This window comes from Gymnogyps californianus, chromosome 4 (genome assembly GCF_018139145.2).
Source record: "Gymnogyps californianus isolate 813 chromosome 4, ASM1813914v2, whole genome shotgun sequence".
Classification (NCBI taxonomy): Eukaryota; Metazoa; Chordata; class Aves; order Accipitriformes; family Cathartidae; genus Gymnogyps; species Gymnogyps californianus.
The window spans coordinates 36,847,015-36,867,802 of record NC_059474.1 but is presented as its reverse complement, the minus strand read 5'-3'; the positions used below and the strand labels follow the sequence as shown (position 1 = coordinate 36,867,802).

Here is a 20,788-nt window from a genome sequence, read left to right as displayed (position 1 = left end):
CATATTGGCACTTTATTTACTACCGTGTGGAGCTGCTCACTTGCACTTCAGCCACAGCCTTTTCCAGTAACTACAAATTTCTAAAATAGCTCAGAAAATGGTTGCAACTGCTCAGCTCCCTTTCAGGTTCAAGTCAGACATAAAAAAACCAGCCAACCCCAGAACCCGACAGCAGCCGAGCCCTTGTGCAAATCCCCTCTCTGTGCAAGAGGGAAGCTGTTTTCTGGGCGAGGGCAACGCGGGTGCAGCTTTTTTGGCCCCCAGGATGGTGGCGAGCAGCCGGCCATGCCGCTGTAGCCCCCTCCACTTGGCACCAATGATCCTCATCCAGGTTGCAGAGTCTGTGAGATCTGTACCATCTTCCCCGACTACACGTTGGGTCAAAGCTGAAAAATGCAAATGGCAATGTACTAAAAACGTGAGCAAATTTTTATTCGTCTGTCAAGGAAGAAACAAGTAGATGCAACGATCATCTCAGATGCATTTCTTTGTAAGATATCTTTAACTATGCATGCACTTTGAGACAATTCCTGGAAACACTGTGCATCATCTTCAGCATTCAATATATGAGTGCTCCCATTCAGCAGTGGGACTCATCTTCTGGGTAATAAGCCCCTAAGACAAACTTCAAGCCTATCTGAATGAACAAATTAGACAGAAGGCAAAAAAGTCATCTTGAAGGCAGCAGCAACGAATCCCACTTGGGACAGGCAACGTAGAAAAAACAGAAGCTGCCTTTGTGCAAAAGCAACACATTTCAGGAGAAAGCTGCCAACATTGCTACTACAAGGAAGCCAGTCTTGCCCAAAACGGCATGGTCAAGCGAGTCGTCTCTTCCCTCCCACATCCCTGGGGGCTTCCCCAGCTGCTCCCCCGCAGATGCTGTGGTGCTCATCTCATTTTTGGCACCCTGGGACTCCTCTGGGATTAGCACCTGCAGCTGTCAGCGCACACCTTCCCATTCATCACCCACACCAAGGCAAATTAATCCAAGGTAATCAGAAAAGAGGTTTGGCTTGTGAGAAGGGAGGAGTGGCTCCCAAGATCTGTTTATCTGAAAGTAAAACCAAACCCAGCTAAAAATAACCCGCAATGATGTCCAGCTGGAGGGAATGGTGGGCATCTTCTGGGGGAATGCCTTTCACAGAGGGGCAAGCACAGCATGCTTCTGCTCATCAAAATGCAGCTTGTGCTCCTCTAAGAGCACATGCTGCTGAAAATAAAGCCTGATGTCTTCAGAAGACACCCCCAGACCTGTCTGCCTCAGGACAGCACTGACCACAACGGTGCTAAAATGTAGTGGGGTTTTTGGCAGTTGCACGTCAACAACATCCTTGTGATGAAAATACCAAGTCAACTCTACCGAGTAATTGCCTATGGGAAATGAAGGTGCCACATCTCGCCTCCAGAGCTGTCAAATGCATGATTTATTTGTACAGAAAGAAACATCAACTTCTGCAGTGCCTTAGAAGTAGCCGCTGTCTGTCCCTGAGCGGGGTTAATGGGTGCACTTGGAAATCTTATTCTGATGGCTCCCGGTGTGAGAACCTGAAGTCCATCCAGTGAGTAGCAGGACAATCACCTTCTGCCATTAAGAGTCATTCAAGTTTGTAAAGACCTTTGAAATTCTCCAAAATAGGCAGCAAAGGCATGTAAAGTTTCAGGGGCCATCACCTAACATCAAGCCAGCTTCACTCCATCAGAATACATTAATTATAAAACAAACCTACAAAGCCAGAAACTAAGGTGAGCCATATAAAACAGCAGACACGCCAAGTTCCTTCACTCCAGCCTCTCTCCAGTGTTTACCCAGCAGAAAGGAAAAAGTAGAAACAGTCGATCCTTTTAAGGAGAACGAAACATAACGTTTATAATCTGAAGCAGGCTCTAAAACTGGGAGCACCTATGCACCTATCTCCCATTCCTGGTCAACGTTAATGTTGCACTTCCCTTGCACATTTACACGTAGAAGAAGCTACGTGCAGTTGTCTGTATTTTTTGTATCAGGACAAGTGGACTTCTACCAGTATCTTCAGAGCTGCCAAGGCATCCAGTTCCCACCAGCTTCACCATCACTGTGAGCTCCTGAGCCGTGGGTACCTATCCACTGGCCTAAGCAAACCTCTCCAGAAGTCTGGTTACCTTTGCCAGCCTGAACCTTCACACTCAGGTTAACTGGGAGAAAAACGGCTTAATGCCTGCCGTGGGTCACTTGGCACCATGTTCCTCCACCTTGGAGAGACCATGGATGGAGATGGCATGGGGAGAGGAGCGGAGCTGGCTGGGGCTGCAGGGGCAAAGAGCAGCTCCAGCTCCACCAGCAGCAAAGAAGCACCTCGCACTCCATCACTCTATCACCCCCACCCTTCAGTCCCATCCCAATTTTCTTGCACACTAACACCACTCTTTGCATAGGCAGCTTTGTGAACAAGACCAGGGAACTTACCGAGCTTACAAGCAACACCTCTTTCTGTAAGGCCTTTTTTGTCTGTTTGAACCTGGACCATGGCTCTCATCCTACTCAAAGACACACGTGACAGCGCAACCAAGTGGGGAGGGCACTCCGGCATGGGAGTGGAAAGGAGCAGCTGGGGAGGACAGGGAGGAAGCTCTTAATCCAAAACTGCTAATGAAGCTCCTGTGCTTTTAGACCACAGCTTCAAACTTGGACAGTACTGACCCCCAGCATCTCTTTGGGGAGAGCACGGGAAAATGCTTAACACTCCCAGAGACCCACGCTGGAGTCAAACTTTCTGGCATTACGTTGAAAGTAATTCCTGTTTATTTTTTCTTCTGGTTTATCACTGTCCCATGGTGGGGGAAGGGAAGAGTAATTGCCAAGAAACACAGTCAACTGCTTATGCAGATGGGACCTAAGAAACCATTTTTCTGCCCTACAAGAAAAGAGGAGCTCATTCAGACATGGAAGTAGGGCTACCTGCCGGGAATTCATTTTATGAACACTTGCCATTCTTAACAAGACAGCCAATCTTCAAGAACTACAATTTTTAACCATACCTCCTACAAACGTAATAAGGCTGGTAGCTCTGTGAATATCATTTCCCTTTTCTCACTCCATTTTTATCACCTGCTTCCTTCTTAAAGGGGGCCCTAGTCAGGGGTGGTTGCCTTTTCGGTGGTGGGAGCTTAAATGTATTGACGGACATTAAGACATCAATAAAATTATTCCTAAACAAGTGCCAAGCATGCGAGACACTAACCCCAACTCAACGGCATTCGCCTGGAGGGCCACTGGGAGCCTGCGAGGAGCCAAGACCCACGCAAGAAGCATGGCCCACAGATGCGCTGACGCCATAGTTTATGGAGGGATTATTTTGACCTTCTTTGAAGCTTTATTTACTGCACTATTCATGCTAGTCCTGCAGTCAGTTCAGCCTTTTTTTTGCAACTAGATACCGCAACAACATGGTGGAGGCTACCCCCCGACAAGCTATAAACTGTCCTAATCCTGCAGACGTGACTCGGAGGAAGAGTGCTGTGGAGGGCAGACAGCACAGGATCTGCTGAAGCCAGGGCTAGCATAACCCAGTTAGGAACACGGAAACCGGGAGGAGGCCAGTCAATAACACCGCTCCTGCTACTGCACGTTACACTTGAAAATGAGCTTTCTGCAAGGAAATCACACCAGCAGCCTGGGGTGAAGCATGCAAGCCACCTTCCTAAGACAGACACGGCTGAAAGAAGAGTCATAATGGCGTGGAAGTATGAGTGTAGCAACGTTTTTAGGAGCAGTCACACAAAGGGCATTGAGTAGGTAGCTGTCACCACAGCATCCTTAAGATGCAATAAACCATACTGAATTTCAGCTTTATACTTCTTCGCAAGATGTATTTTTCTAAGATTCTTTATGCAAGACTCTTCTGAAGGAAACTCACAGCATTCATTTATTTTTAAAGAGATATTAGAAAAATATTAGTTATTTTCAAGAGCTATTCATCTTTAAAGAGACATTAGAAAAGATGTAAGTGATGGTTGCAATCTATATATACATATAAATATTTTCACTCCATACTGTTCAAGAAAGAGCTTGTAGTCCTCCCTACTCTCTGCTAAAACATTCTAGTAAGTCTGACTTGTTTTTTCCCTGGCGGAGATAACACTTCTGCCATACAGAAACTGTAACCTTTGAGAATGAAGAGCTCTTCACTAGAATTACGGCAGCTGTAGACAGAAAGTGAAAGCAATGGTATGGCAGGCATTAAATCTGAGCAGTACAACATGTTCTCTTCCCTTCAGTTTCGCTCCCTCTGACAGCATCTGGATAACTGAAAAGGCACTAAGGTTATCCCAAAACCACAAGCTACTCTATGCCTATGGCTAGTTTTTTAAAAATATATTTCTATGGAAGCGAAAAAAAAAATCTGAAAAAGCAGTTCTTCTTTCCCCATTAGAAAGTACCCAGTTAAAAGATTTGCCAGTATATGGAAACATTATTAATGGTTGTGAGAAGGTAAGGCGGGATAAGATACTTGGAGGTGCATTTGTGAAGTAGGTTGCAGCCTTTCCCCAGAGCTGTGAAAAAACATCTGTTCCCCAGAGGACACGTGCAGAATATTGCATGGTATCTATTTCTCTTTTCTCTGCAAATACAGAACTGACAATATTTTTTTTAAAAAAGAGCTATCTTGTACTTGTGCTTTGCTGATAAACTTTTAAAGTATTCCCTTTGTTTCCTAACGCTGCTGCAGTTCAGAAAAGCATCAATCACCCTGTGTGACCAAACAGATATGCTGAAATGAGACCATACGCTAATTTTAGGATTCAGAGAACTGGGTTCTGTATTTGTCCCTGTGCCAAGACTGTTCCAGGATACAAGGAAACATGATCTTATTTTAAGGAACAGTACTTGGAGCAAAATTCTGCCCCTTGGTCACAGCTCAGACTCTGCCTTCATACAGAATTTTGCCTATAGGACCGCCTTTTTCAACTATTCCCCTGTGGATGCCCCTTTCAAAGGTAAGTACATGTTTAGCCATACATACTCTGAGCAAAGCCCTGCTTGGAAGTCAAACTCGTCAGAGGGATAGAGACTTTTCCTGGGTGAGAAAACCTGTTAGCCTCACCTGCTCAGAAATACTTCAGAAATGTGAGATTGACACTGAAATACAGACAACTGAACTGCACTTTACTCAGCTGCTCCAATTTCGGACACCTGAAATCCCCCTGCCCGCAGCCCATGGGGAGACAGACCTCTGCCCGGTGCATTTCCCATCTGCCATGAGGATAACGTGAATCTCACCACTGATGCTGCGGACGCAGAATTAACATGCCTTCTTTCTGATAACCCCAAATTATGCAAATACCCGTATCTTTTCTGGAACCAACACCAAAACATGTAATTAAAGTAGGATTAGTAAATGAGGAAAAGTGGGCATTGCCGTTCTCAGAGGTGCACGGGTTAAGGGTTCAAAATAAAATCCTGAAGCTCTTGGCGTTGAAAACAGATACGAAGCAAGAAAACACATAAAACCCTGTAAGAGACTTTCTGGATTCATGGATAGTTAGACAGCAAAACCTACCCTCTCTGGTCTTTTAATTGCATGTAATGGTGCCTCTTTGTTCCCTAAGAATACTGTGTCAGTGATGCCCTGTTGAACAGGGAGGGAGGGGGGAAACATCACAACTGCGCTGGCAGATTTGCTTATCACTAAGCTCCTCTTGCCTTGCGCTCCCTTAAAGCATACCCCATGGCCGACTGCTCCACAGACCCAGCTCCTGTGTTGGCTGTAACACTTGATCCACATTGTAGCAATGGCAGTATTTTTCCTGCTCTTTCCTAACACTTTGGTGGCAGCAGCAAAGACGCCATGAGCATGCTATATCCTTCCTGTCCATCACCAAGAAAAATAATTCATCACGGGCAGGAAAGGTGGTATCTTATTTGCTCAGGTGCCTGCAGGAAGGAGGAAACTCCATCAAGACAGGCCGGAAAGCCAAGAATTAGAGAGCAGGCAGGGTAGGAGGGTGCCGGTCCTGGGCAGACTGGTGTAAGGCACAGCCTGGCCATTAGGAAGAACCTGTACAGGCAACCAACAAGCAATACCTCACCTGCTTCCCTAGGTTCCCAAACCAAACATGGCAGGGCTATAACAGGACCATGGCTGGTAAGGGGAAAGCTCTGTGGGGTGGTGAAACACCTGGGAACCCAGGCTGCTGTGCGACGGATTCAAGCTAGCAACAGCTACCCAACTTCCCAAGCCTCTGCCTGCTTCGTAGGGACCAGGTTGTGCCCACCTCGGGCTGTAGGGAGGTGCCAGGTAGACGGAGGAGGAGGGGAACATTCAGCATGCCCTCCTCTCATGCTGCTGTACCCAAGAAAGATACACAAAGGTAGAAGGAAGAAAAGCCCTTTCTTGCGTCCTCAGGGGACAGAGGGTGAAAAACACCAACCAAACCAACATTCCCTGCAAAAAAAAAACCAAACCCTCAAACAAAACAAAGGCAGCAAATACCTCAAACGTGTATTGAAATCAGCATTACAGACTGCATGATAAACATGCCCAGGAAAACGTACAATGGGAACTCATACTGTATATAGAGTGTGTTTCATCAGTCCTATAGCATTTCTGTTCCACCCAAAGGGTGTTAACATGCCCTGGCTGGGATTCAGACATTACACATCAAAACAGACTCTTTCCTTTGGTTTCCATGCAAAGCTTATTCTCCCTCAGCAGCAGAGACATGATTTGTTATTTTGCAGTGATCTCAGGCATCATTAAAGGTAACCCTTGGATTTGCAGACTAGAAGTGCACTGAAGAAAAGCCATCTTATTTTAACACAACAGAACCAGAAGGCTGTTTTTTTGCTTCTGGACTTAGCCGTAATGAAACAATGCTTCAAACTCTCAATATCTACAATAAAATTTCCCTTGCACTGGCTCCTGTGTTGAACATTATCATGACACTTGAACAACACGATGTCTGTGGCTGAGCCCATTCACTTCTCTGGCATCGCAGTGACTTACATCAGCTGGGAACTTGGCCCAGGCTTCTAACAAATAGATTGTTAAAGATCATCTCCGCAGTATCCTTGCCACAATGATCATCTGCACACACATCAATGTCTGCAAGTCTGGCGGCAATACCAAATGACTGCTTTACTTTCAGCTTTAAAGGAATACTTGGTTTCCTTGGGGTTTCTTTCATTTGTTTCCCAGGGCTTGCCTGGAGTGAAGATGGAGATACCAGATTCTGGTGGCATCAGGATGACAACAGGTGTATGCAAGTGACAGTCAACAGCATGTGATTACAGAAAACTCTCCCCCTGCCACCTCCTCCAGGAGTCTCAAAAGCAGCCATAACTTCTATCTGATTTATTTCCTTCTTCAGCTTTGTGTTACGTCTGAGGATCGATCAAGATTTGTCTTCAGTATCTGCAATGTCTAACTATTTTTCTCCTAAAAACTGCCTAGAAGAGAGGTGGTGACTTTTCAATAGTAGAGCTGTACTTCGCTCAGACAAGTTTGGGAAGAGCTTGTTTACAACAAGAAAATTGCTGGCATGGTTGTCAGGGAATAATTAATTCCTTGCATTGGGGAGCAGTTATCCCCCAATAAATCAACTTCATTCCAGAATTAAGTGCTCACACACGAATCCACTCCTGAATACTCACATGTAATAGCTGCTGCTGCTTAGCTGTGTCAGTCGGTATCCACGGAAGCCAAACCCTGTGAGTTCTTGAAAGCTGCCAGGAAAACTCAGCATTTGACACCTGATTCATAAAGAATTTTCCAGTCTGGTGAAAACTAGGCGGCTATTAAGGCTCAAACAATTATCAAGAATCACTTCTTTTATCATACTGATGCAACTCAACAGCATTTTTTTAAGTCTCTCCATGGCTCTGTTAGACCAACACACACTTACGTGCTCTGTGACTAGGTTTACAGGAGACATCCCTAAAACTTTTAATAAGCACGTTTCCTACATGTGTCCCTCTGAAAGCAGTGGAAAATCACACATGCAAGTATCTGCAAGATCAAGATCTTAAATTGTAAGAATACTTTTCAAAGCCTGGGCAGACTTCATCTCTGTGTCCTGTCTAGCATTCTTCTGCCTAAGTACAGGGTCAGTGCTTTATAGGGTGCTATATATAAGAAAAGCAGCCATCGTAAAACCTAAGTCCTTAATCTCAATGTTCCCACACTGGTGGCTTGTGAGTCTCAGGCAGGACTGTAGAGAAGACAATGACATTTTAGAGGCACTCAGAGAGGCAGAAAAATTACTCCAGATAGCTAACACTGAGCAATGTGTTCAAGGAAGAGTTTTCATGTTCACCGGCCATGACCTGCACCTGATGTAATCCACCTTGCTCAGATTGGGCTTGTTTCTCACAGCTACCTTTGTTTGTATAACATACTGTTCTGCAACACACAGCAAAAACTATTTGCACACTACACTAAAGTGTGATTTAATATTTGCTTAAAGCTTTCATTTTATTGTCTGGGCAAGGGCAGTTTCTACCACTTAAGTTAATAGCTAACCCACACCTACACTTTTGTTACCCGAACTTCTAATCGCTAGCGCAGCACCCAGAACCGAGAGCAAAAGACATAAACTACCTCTGCTTAACCTCACAGCGAGCACCAAAACCAGCCCTTTCAAGAAAGCAGTTTCTCCTTAACTTCCAAGAGAAGGTATTAAAGAAAAGTATACGCTATTTTGGATTTGTAAAAAACACTCTCCTGCTTACTTAGACGCTTTCTTTACAGACAGACCACAGCAGGCACAGACTTGGGGGCTGGGATCCTCTGAATCATCCACACTGTGAGCTGGAAACATGTCTGTCACATGCACTTATTTACGGTTACAAAAATAGCACCATGAAAGAAGCAGATGTGTTGAGCACAAAAAATAAATTCAATTAGTTACTACAGAGATATTGCTTGACACTGGAGAATTTAAGAGAGAAATGTCTTTCTTTTGTATATACACTTGAAAGGCTTGCACTTAAAGAGTGCTCAGTATTAAATGCTTAATACTGATGCTTGTTGAAACGGTATGATGTAATTCTCCTTTTTATAAAAACGCTACTCTTTCCACTGCCACAGGACATACAGGAACTTTTTAACTCATTTTTATGTTGAGATATGAATAGTTTATAGGATCAGTTACAAAATGTGCTCTTAATTTAAAGTTTTTGTGTTGACCACAGACCAATAGCAACGAGACAGCCTCAATTTCTGATCTGCAGCAGCTATTTCTATCTTGGAAGTTTCCTAAAATACTGCTGAGCTAGAGTGAGACCACTGAACTCGTCTTCATTTCTCATCTAAGCCTGACAAATATTATTAAACTAATCAAAGCTAGTCTTCATCAGCTTCCCTCATCAATCTCAAATCTCCAGAACGGTTTCAGAATCCAAAGAATTTAGTTTTTATATGATCGAATGCAATGTGTGCAAATATGTGAGAATCAGACCTCTGGAATTAAAGTCTTTAATTTCACCCTAGTACAGCTTCAGCAGAGCAGCGATTGTCCAAGTTTCCCCTCAACACCCAACCTTTTTGTCGATATAGCCCAGGGGCATGCGTCTCTACATATGAGAAGGATATTAATTTGAGATTCCACAGCCACCCAATGTTTGGCCATCTTTTGACTAATTCATCAGCCAGTTCTCAAGGTCAAAAAGGACCTTCTAGCTGTTGACTGATCTGTGGAAATGGAGTGAAACCATTCGCAGTCATTTCATGTCATCAGCAAAGCCAACATCTTTTGGTTACTGTTGATCTGACCCAGATCTATGTGGACGATCCCAAAGGTGGGGAGCAAAAAAAAGCCCACCACATATTTTATACCTGATCCTATTAACAACTCAAATCTCAGCATGAGTAAAATTCAAGTGCATCTACCAGCTGAATGACTGCCTTTCATCATACTGGATGTCATCACCTCCATTGTACTTTCTGTACATGTTTGCCACAGCATTTCAAAACTTTACTTCCGTGACTGAAGAAGGCACCGCTTCCCGTACTGCAGGGCCGTTGCCCAGACCACTGGGTGGGAAAAACGATACCCGGATAAACCAGGGAGAGCGACTCTACTCCCTACTGTGTAGTCTGCTGAAGGAGTGCTGCCATGCAGAAGTCAAATTTACCGACAGATGAAATAAATAATGAAATTGAAATTTTTCAAGTTCAGCTCTCATGCTTCTTTGCTCTGTGTTTATTCTTTCTTTTTTGCCAACTGGGAAATGAAAACCAATGGAGTCGGTTTCACTTTTGTTTATATTTGGTTTCAATTTTATCCTCAGGTTTTGCTTTCATCTTTTTCATATAACACTGTTGGGATTTCAGATCCTGCAGGAAAGCTTTCAGTAATTTAAAAACATTAGTCTCCTATCCCGCCTTTTTTCCTACTGTGGAATTATTTTTATTTTAGATAAACTTTTTAAGATGCTGTCACAGTTTTGGAATGCGTTTGGGGGGTGTCTGATTTTGATTTTACAAATTTATATGCCACATCCAATTAAATTCAGTAGTTCAGTATTTTCCACTGGATTCACCTCTCAGTTGCATATAAAGTACATTTACACAATTCAACAAAACACCTTAAAAGAGCAGCCAGTGCACGAAATGCACAAACACCCATATCATGCACCAAATGCACATTATATATATGTATGAAATGCACATAAAGACCTAAACTTACTGCTACCTTAGTTTATTAAAGAATTAAGACATTATCTTGCTTAGATAAAGCTGTAAGAGGTTTGCCTGTGATGCTGTCAAGCAATGTCCAATATCAATAGGAATATTACAGTACAGACTGTCTTCTGTGCACTCATCAAGCCCTTCAAGTCACATATATCCCTCTATACACATCAAAAAGCAGAACTCAACCACACTTCAGACTTTTTAAAACAAACCCCATAAGCAATCCTTCCTCCTTTTGTGCTATATCAATGTTAAGCATCTAAGTCTTTTAAAAGTACTTAAAATAATTTTACAGCAAAAGGGAAATGGTTATACAACATCCACTGTCACATGCAGTTCAAACTAAAGGACAAATTTAAATCTTTTTGCTTTTGCCGCACCTTAACTCCATTCCTAACACCAGATATGCTGGGAGCTACAAACCAAGCCTGTAAAGGTTAGCTGAAAAACTGTCAAACCATAACCTGCTCTACTCTTTAAGGGCCAAGAATATGGAAATTATTACTTCCAAGCTCATCCTGAAAGCTAGCAACCTATATAGCAACAATAGAATGTTAAAATAATTTAAAGTTAGAATTCAGTTCTGCACCTTGGGTAAAACAACATGCCACGTGCAGGTGGATTTGCTACTGGATGCTTGTGTTCAAGCTGCACCAAGATAAAACGACTGCCTTGTACTAAAGACTGCTGCACATCTGATGCAATCTGCCCCCAAGCAAACAAAGGGGTCAGAAGATTTCCAATACACACAAAGCTGGGCTTGCAGTATATTACACATTAAGAAACCAAACATTACTTTACTGCTTACCACTTCTTTCTTTTCTCCCTAGCTCATTCAAAAAACCAGTAATTTTTCATCAACTTCCAAGAAATTGAAAACATATCCGGCACTAACTGGAAGAGCAAGTTTTAAAATTGTTTTACAGTCTATCAATAAGAAATATGTGCTGTTCAATATATTATTTATGCTATATACAAAACATCTAATTTTATATTTTTATATATATGTAGGTACATATGTGTGCATATATATATATGCAGACATTGAACACTAAACTGTTAACATTGATTCCCTTCCACTAACTGTTAATAACTGTTAATTGCTGATTCCAGTTTTTCTTACTGGCTATTTTAATCTATTTTAATCTTAACACAAGAGTTGACACATAGTCAATACAAGGAAGAACCTTCATACAGTTCCAACAAAACTTCTGGAAAAAAACAAGGGGAAATTATTTAATTACACTAAATGATTTTTTCCATAATGTTATTCATACATGAGGAATATGCAACTTAATAAATCTGTTCCTGTCATTCACTGTACCCAGAATCTTTTTGGCTTGCTTATTTGTTGTTTTGCTTTTGCACTTGTGATCTCAAAGGACAAACCAGAAAATGTTTTACACTGATCAGAGTTTATAGCACCATAAGCTATAATAAAACTTCTGTAAACAGTACCTTATGGTTTATGCCCTCAATATCACAATCATTGTAGGCCTTTGAAGAATCGAGTTTCAAAAGGGCAATCTTTACAAACAAGTCACAGAGATAAGTAAGAGTAATACATGATTAGTTTTACTTCTTGACCTACAAATGGACCATGGCTTTCAATATAAGATCCACAAAATATCAGTTGAGGTTCTAATCCTGCAAACATCAGAGGAATTTTTCTGGGGTACCACTCCTATGCAATGTTAAATGCATACAGGATGCACTTAACCTGACTGTAACTTGTGTCAGGTTAACAAGTCCGGGGGTAACAAGCACAGATTAAACAGGATCATCACAGAAACATTTTTTTGCTGGAAGTTTCATAAGATCTTATGCCACAAGATTCATGTAACAAAGGGCAATACACCGTCTTGCTTCTCTGTGTTATCTGCAAATGGACCGTAGCTTATGCTTCTCAGTGGAGGTTTCCATTTGCAGTTTTCAGCAATAATTCTTGATCAGCATCTGCAGTAATTCTTTGTGGGCAGTCAGTGCCCAAAATTTGATACTGAACTGTTCTGACTGCTAAGTTGCACAGCAAGTTTCTCTCCCACAGACGGCCTAATCACTCGTGAACCCACGTAAACTCCTGACATACAAGCAGTGGCCGTGAGCACCACGATTTGTGTACTGCAGGACAAACACCTCCTGTTGTTTTGAAACTGCCTCCCAATTGTTTTACTTGAGTCAGGTTTATCTTATCTGTACTATTACCAATTCATTTTCTTCATGACACCAATGATTTTAAAGAACATCCCCACATCCTCTTCAGTCACTTCTTTTCCAAGCTACTTACTCTTTCACAGAAGCTCTTTCATACCCTTGATCGTCTTTGATGCCCTTCTCTGTAGCTCATCAACTTTCACTACATCCTTTTTGAGATGGGGGAACAAAAATTGTTAACACTCTTCAGGACAGGGGAGCAACATAGATTTATAGTGGCATGATGGTGTTTTCTATTTCTTTTTTTTACTCCTTCCTAATAATTCCTAACCTGCCCTCTCCTTTCTTAGCCACTTCTGGGCACAGAGCTTATTTTTTCAGAGGATTATCTGTGTTGTATGATCTTTTCCTGAGTAAAAAGTCAGTTCAGACTTCATCCTTGTGTACAGAAAGTTAAGATTGCATTCCCTTACATGTGCATTACACTTACACTGGTCTGTACTGAATTTCATTTGCAAACTTATATCTGGACTTTCAATATGAGATCCTTCTGCAGTCTTTGCGGTTCAGCCTTCAGGATTTTCATGCTCCGAATGAGTTAATACAACCAGCAAACTTGTCACATCACCACCTATCCCTTCCTCCATCCGTTGAACGGCATAGACCCTGGGCTGACTCTGGGAGGGGACAACTGGCAATCTCCTTTCATTGAGCAAACTGACCGTGACTATATGACCCGGAGCAGTCTGATCCCACTTTGAAACTGGCGCTGTTTTAAGAAAGACTGTATCAACCAGACCTCAACAACAGCTCAGCAATGCCTTTAGAGAACTCCAGAAGACTCGCAATGCACAACTCCTCAACGGAAGTCAGGCCTAGTCTTTGTCAATGTATCACATTTATACTCACATTCACTAATCCCATTCACTAATCCCTGGCAAACAAACAAGAAAACAAAAATGACCACCCTGGAGTTCTCAGTCTCCCCAGAAACCTTGACAAACTGACAGCTCATTTGTCACCTTCTATTCCTGGAGCACCAAGGCAGGCCTCAACAACAAGTTACACACAACAGGCAATGTATCGGCAATTTCATATTTTAGGTTCCTTCAAAACTCTTCAACAAGTATCACCTCCTGCCATCTACTTCATCCTTCTCAATGGTTCGATCTGATATCCTCTCTTACAGACACTTCAATTTGGGAGAAATCCTCCAACATCCTCACTCCTTAAAAAAAGAAAAAGCCTCCTGGCAAGGGAATCTCCTTAAACTCTTCCTCAGTGAAGCAAGGCTCAAAGCATTTGTTTCACTCTTCTGCTATGACTTTATCTTCCTTGGGCACTCCTTCCACGCATGGATCACTTATCAGCAGGCTTCCTGCTTTTGATGCATTTCAAAGAGGATTTACTAATTGTTTTCATGCCTTTAGCAACTTGTTCCATGACTCTTTTTGGCCTACCTTATTGTGTTTAACATAGATTTTATGTTCTTTTCCACCTTTCCCATTTGGAGACAAAGCTCTAACTTTTGAAAGATGCCTTTTTACTTCTACTGAGCTCCTTTCCTTTGCTTGTCAGCCTGCTCAGCTTTTTTGGTATTTCTGACAGATGCCATGCAATTGCTCTGAGCCTTTACTAGAGTGTCTTTGAAGAATTACATGCCACATCCAACTATTTTACACTTTGGCTGCCTCTCACCATTTTATTCATTTTTTTCCTTGCTTTATGAAGATTTACTTTGGAAAATTAAACACTGCCACAACAACCCTTGGATTTACTGCTCCTGAAGCAACATTGAGTCTAAGTACATTATGATCACTGTCACGTCATAGCTGGCTGGCATTTTTACCGTAAAATTCCGAACTTAATTCTTGCTGGCCAGGACCTTGTCCAGAGTTGCTACCCACAGAGCACCCTTACAAGCTACACCTAGGAAGTAGGTTTTTTTGGCATCTAAAAAGTTAGTACCTGGGCAAATTTCACGTTGGAGCATGACATAATCTACGTGGGGGCAACTGAAGCCTCCCATTATCACTGTATTTCCTACTTTTGTAGCTTCTCTACTCTTCCTTAATATATGACAGTCGTTGTCAACATCTTGGTTGGGCAGACAGTCATATAGCCCTAATCTCTACTCTTCCCATACAGGCCTAGAACATCAATTCATGAGATCCTGTGTTACTTCACAAAACAGTTATTTCCTCTTTAACAAAAAGTATCCCACTTCATGCACGTGCAAGCCACTCTGTCCTCTCTATGCCCTCTGTAGTCTGTCTCTACAATGTCTGAGCTTCCACAAAGTTTCTGATACTCCAAGTATTATATCATGGAGATGTTTTAATACCAGTTTTAATACCATAGGGATGATGCTCCTCTTCAAGAGAGGACATGTCATGGCAAACTTTACGTTCTTCACCTGTCAGCTTTTCCCCACCATTTGGTTTTTAAACTTATATTAAAATATACATAGTATATGTAAATAAATATATGTTTTAATTTAAGGCATACATAGCCTGGCTGCAAATTTATTTACATAAAGCCCATTCTTCTAATGTAGACTCTTTCTATTCCAAAAATATTTCCATTTCCTCTTGAATCTTAGCTCCTTTTCTTCCTGCATCATTTTCTCAACTGTGCATTAAGACTCTGCCTCTCTCTAACTCCACCTGGCCCCACACATCAAAGACCTCCATGCAATGGCGATTGGGATCTTTAACCCCCCCCTCCTAGGAGCCTGTATGTTACTTCTGATACCTCTTAGCTACCCCTTTCTATGTAACATGGCCTGTGATGAACAGCTCTTCTCAAGAGACTGACTTGACATCTTCTGAAATCTGTTACTTTTGTAGTCAGCAAGTAACCGGGTGGCACCGCAAAGATACATGTCAAATATAAGGGCTCACCGCTCTACCTCCCTCTGCCAACCAGCTGGGACGCCCAGCCTCAGAGGGATAACACCGGGGTCAGCAGACTGACACCTCGCCATGCCTGTACCTAGCTGAAGAACTGCAGTGTGGCACATGACCACAATAAAGCCATACCGTGTCAAAGGAGTCGGCGCTCTCAGACCTTCCACCACCATTTACCAGTGAAAAGGAACCGCTGCACACAAGGGGCACGTGAAGTCATTCCTCTGTGGGACGTTACCAACAGGGGCCTGAGAAGGACACTGATGTCTCCGCAGGGGCTTGTGGCACGGAAAGATTGCGATTCAGATAGAAACCATCTGCCTCACAGATCAATTCTGCTACTTTTATAATTATGTCACCGTTTCCGTATTAGGGTGAATTTAAATGTTGCTGCTCCACTCAGCTCTCTTTTTATGGTACTAACACAGGCATTCTGCAAAGGTTATTATATGCAAACCCATTAAGACTTAAACAAAATAACTATAAACTTAAACATGCCATATTTCATCTCCAGAAACTGAGGTTGTAGTTTACAACTGCTCCTACATTCAAGAGACTGCTGTCTGCAAGATCTTAGCATGGTAAGCTAGGCTATAAATTATAACCATACACTAACTGGGAGCAAAGTTCTGCACTCTGAAATTTCTTTATCTGAGCTCTGTGTGTAAATAAATAAGCCTCAAACACTCTGCTGTTTAGGTGCTTAATCAAAATGGGAATTAAAGGCCTAAAGATCTCTGGGAACCTGGGCCAAGGGATCCAATTCTTCAAGCACTTGCAACTCTGACCCCAGACGTTGCGAGACACTTGGAATTTGACCCTCCGCGCTACACACAAACAAAACCCCTCTTCATATATTTCCTCTGGGGGAAGATGTCCAGGGCTTGGCCCTCCACTTGCTGGCGTGGAGCAGGACAGCGCTCTGCAAACCGCCATGCAATGAGCCGCAATACAGCAGTGCTGCCTGTACCCACAAGAAAAGAGGCTATTCCTGCAAAAAACAGAACGGAGAGTGCGTTTCAAGGCTGTTAAGTATTCAAATGACGCACTTGCTAACGCTGGATTCATTGAGACCATACAGTGGGGGGGGGGGGAGCGGGGAACAGAAATGCTTGCTTTCTAGACGTGTGTTTACTTTAAGATCTAGATACAGAGGCGGAAAGGCCTGCTGCACAGGAGCGAAGAAACACCACCGCCCATCAGCGGCCTGCCCTGTGCAGCACTTCACAGGACTTCCTCCTTCCGCTGGTCCCACAGAACCCACCCGCGGCGGCCTAACTGCCCCTCAGGCCCCGCTCCATCTTGTCGCGCCAACCCCTCCTCCCTCCGCACCGCTGGTGCCGTCCCCTCACAGGGGCAGGACCCCTCCGGGCGCCTCAGCCGCCATCGGGAGCCTTAACCCGCCGAAGACGGGGACGGGGAGACGCGGAGGCCGCGGCGGGTGAGGCGCGAAGGCACCGCCCCGCGCGCTTGTGTAACGGACCCTCCGCGGGGCGGGGGAGGGGCGGGCGCGGAGGGGGGCGGGGCCTCTCCGAGGCCCCGCCCCCCTCCGCGCCCGCCTCTCCCCCGCCCCGCGCGGCTCCAGGCACCCGCGGGGGCAGCGCCCCCCCCACCCCCCTCACAGCGCGACCCCCGCCCGCAGCCCCTCCGGCCGCCGGCGCTGCGCCACCGCCGCTCCCCCCCCATCCCCCCTTTCCTTACCGGGGCTACCGGCAGCCTCCAGGCCCGCAACAAGTGCGGGGGGGCCCCCCGGCCCGGCCCGCGCCGCACCCTGGCCCTCCAGATCCAACGCCCCCGCCTTTGTCTCCGCGCCGGAGCTCCCCACCCGGGGAGGCGGCGGGTAGCCGCCCCCCCGAACGCCGCAACCCGCCGCCCTCTTCCCACCCCCCCACCCCCCCCCCGCCCCTTCCCAAATGCAACGGCGGAATCGGGCTCGGCCCCGGCCCCTGCAGCCCGACCTTTTGTTTTTAAACCGATGCGCATCTCCCCGGGAGCCCCGCCGCCCCGCACGCGAAAACAGCGGCGATGCGGTGAAGAGGAAAAAAAAAAAATTAAAAAATAAAAATCTAAAAAAAAATCAAAAATTAAAAAACAGAAAAAAAAATTTTAAAGTTACCTTGCCGGCCCGTTTTCGCGGCCCTTATATAATTCCTCAAGGTTACCGCCGTTGCCAGGGGACGCGAAATGGAAATGAAAACGGGCGCTGAATAATCGCGGGAGCAAAACTAAAAGTTAACTGCCTCCGCCCGGGCGGAGAAAGGTCCAGATCGAAAGCAAAACAAGGAGAGGAAGCGGCGAGGCCGCCGGCGCTTGGAAATCCCCCCGCCTCTCCGCCGGGCCGGGCCGGCCGCGCAGGCGGCGGGGGCAGGGCTGCGGCGGCGGGCGCGGAAGCGCGCTGCGCCCGTCATCGCCGCGGCACGGCACGGCACGGCACGGCGCGGCGCGGCGCTTCCCCCCCCCGCACCCCCCCCCGACCCCGGCTGCCGGTTATGCCGGTTAGCCCCTTCCTCCCCGAACCTCCGCGCCCCCTTCATCGCGGGAAACCGGTCGATCGTTTCGGTGGTGGGTGATTTTGGTGCTAAAGGTTCTCTCGGGTGCTGCTGTAGGACCATCGGCTCCTTTAAATATTTTTAATTCAAGGTCTGACTTGCGTGTGGAAATATTGCATTTTATTCATAGCTTGACTTGTGACTGAAATAACGCCCACGCCCAGCCCTAAATAGGGCGGGGGGGTGGGGGTCAGCCCCACGCAGGGCTGGCCCGAGAGCTGGATCCGCCAGCCCCGGGACGGCCCCGGGGAAGCAAGGAGTGAGGAGGCACTATCCTGGGATGCACAAGCCCATGGCTCCAAGCAGGCTTTCCCAGAGACCTTGGGGGAATCCCTGCAGCTCAGCTCCACCAGCACCGACTGCATCACTCCCTGCGTCTCTTCCCCCTCTGCTGAGATGGGAGTCGTGGTCTGGGTCTGGTACGCATGCTGGGACTGTCATTGCCTTTAAAAAAGGACTATGTCATAGTCCTACAGTGAGGACAATTTCAGACCAGGTCCTTTGAACCCATCGAGTCTCAAGCAGCTGGGTTACTTCAAGAGAGAGCTCTTGGATTTCAACAGAATTTGCAAACTGCCATTGGTCATGGAGTCTATGTAGAGACCAAGGGTATTCTGCAGAATTTAGATAATCCCGATGCAAACTACAGCATATAAAATTGACTGAGGAGAGGTTGCAATACGTCATTCCTAGCCTTACCCGTAGATGATGAAGGAAAGGCCCCAAGCACTGGGGGACTGGGGGAGATATGAAATGTAGTCATTACAAAAGGTTGTATATGGGGTGGGGAGAGAGGTGTGCATGTCTCTCTCACGTGCACGCATATCTATACGTATGCTATATATGTGTACATACATATATTCAGGTAAGCAAGCGGTATAGCTACATGTGCAGATACGTGATGCACAGCCATCAGCGGTGGGAGGAATGCTGGGACACGAGGGGTTGTGCAAGGGGAGGCGCAGGGGGATGGTTAAGGAGCGGTCTGCTCTCCAGCGGGATGGCAAACGGAGAGGGAGGTGTTCCCCAGGTGCCGGGTGCTGTGAGGACCCTCTGCGGAGGCAGCCCTGGACATGCAGAGGACACCGAGCTAGCGACGGGGTGGGGAGTCTGCCCTCGTGGGTAACAAGTCCTCCTGTGTTGGAAAGTGCTCTCCTTGCACTGAGGAGAACATAATCACAGAATAATTTAGGTTGGAAGGGACCTACGGATGTCAGGAATCCACCGCCTCCCCAAAAACACTGGGGCCTAGCAGGTGGCTGTGGTCCACATGTGCACCAGTGAAGTAGGAAAGGGCAAGGGAGAGGTTTTGGAAGCAAGATGTCGGGTGCCAGGCAGGACGGTAAAATCACATATCTCCTCCAAAACTTCTCCAGAAACACTCACAGCAGGATGGAGGGGTCCACACCGATGGGCAGGGACACAGGTCCCCGGAGCAGCTGCGAAGGAGCAGCAAGGAATGGTCATATTCACATGGCAGATACTCCCAGATACTTCCAGAAGAGAAGAGGCCAGAGGGACTGATTTCCATGAAGCCACGGTGGAATGAGGATGAGGGACCTGGGACGCCTGGCTTTGAATTGGCATGTTGACTGAATAGATGTGCGGGGAGAGCAGATAATCAGCAGGACACGGTAGTGACAGGACACAGCTTGTATAGGAGGGTCACACTAGGCTGTGGCTGGAGGGAAAGGGGCTATACACTCCATGCCAAAAGAAGGAGTCAAATCAGCTAACTCCAGCAACTAAAGCTGAATTTTTATAGACTTAAGGTCTAACTAGGAAAACAGTAGTATTAAGATGGTATTAATGACTCTCTGACCAGGATGGAGGCGGTTACTATGCCAGGTGTGATTAGAGAGCAGTCAAGTGATTGAAAGCAAGAAATTTCTAACCAACTTGTTCCCACTCAGAAAAAAGATCTTGCAGTCATAATAACTCCACGGAAGGATCGGTTCGGTGCTCAGAAACTGTCGCAAAGCTGGTGGGACGTGCCAGGACAGAGTGCAATGGAGAGCCCAGGGAGGGCTGCAGCGGGCCTGCCTCCGGCGGCTCTGGCCCAAGCGTAACAGAGATGGCAAAGATCCAGAGAAGAGCAACAAAGATAACTAAAAATATGGAGCGACCCCAATGTTAGAGTGATTCAAGGATTCAAGTGACCAGGATTATTTACGATGGAGAAGTGATAATCAGCAGAAAACGGTCAGACAAGAGAGAGTGCACAATCATGAGTAGAGAAGAGATGGATTATTTGCTTTCTTTTCTAATGTAAGAACTAGACAGCATCAAGTGAAACCAGCAGGTGGCAGATTTAAAGCAAACAGGAGGTGGATCTTCACGCAGCAGGTAATTAAACAGTGGGACATCCTGCTTTGAGGTGCCAAAAGTTCACAGGGGATTCAAAAAAGGACCCATATGGATTCACAGAAGAAAAAAAACCCATGAGGTGCTATTACATGTAAAGACACCCACTCTGCCTCAAGCAGCCCCCTAAGCCACGAAT

The 20,788-nt window shown here is 45.5% G+C and overlaps 1 protein-coding gene across 2 annotated transcripts in view; it reads right to left on the bottom strand.

The window, feature by feature from the left end:
- The window catches only part of IRF2 (interferon regulatory factor 2), a 43,704-nt gene extending 25,710 nt beyond the window's left edge, over positions 1-17,994 (bottom strand). The window contains exon 1 of one of the 2 annotated variants that reach the window (XM_050895636.1): positions 17,853-17,994. The gene's annotated coding sequence lies outside the window, so the exon portion shown is untranslated. The remainder of the gene's footprint in view (positions 1-17,852) is intronic. The other variant, XM_050895637.1, reaches the window with a different exon arrangement.
- Positions 17,995-20,788: the final 2,794 nt, after the last annotated feature.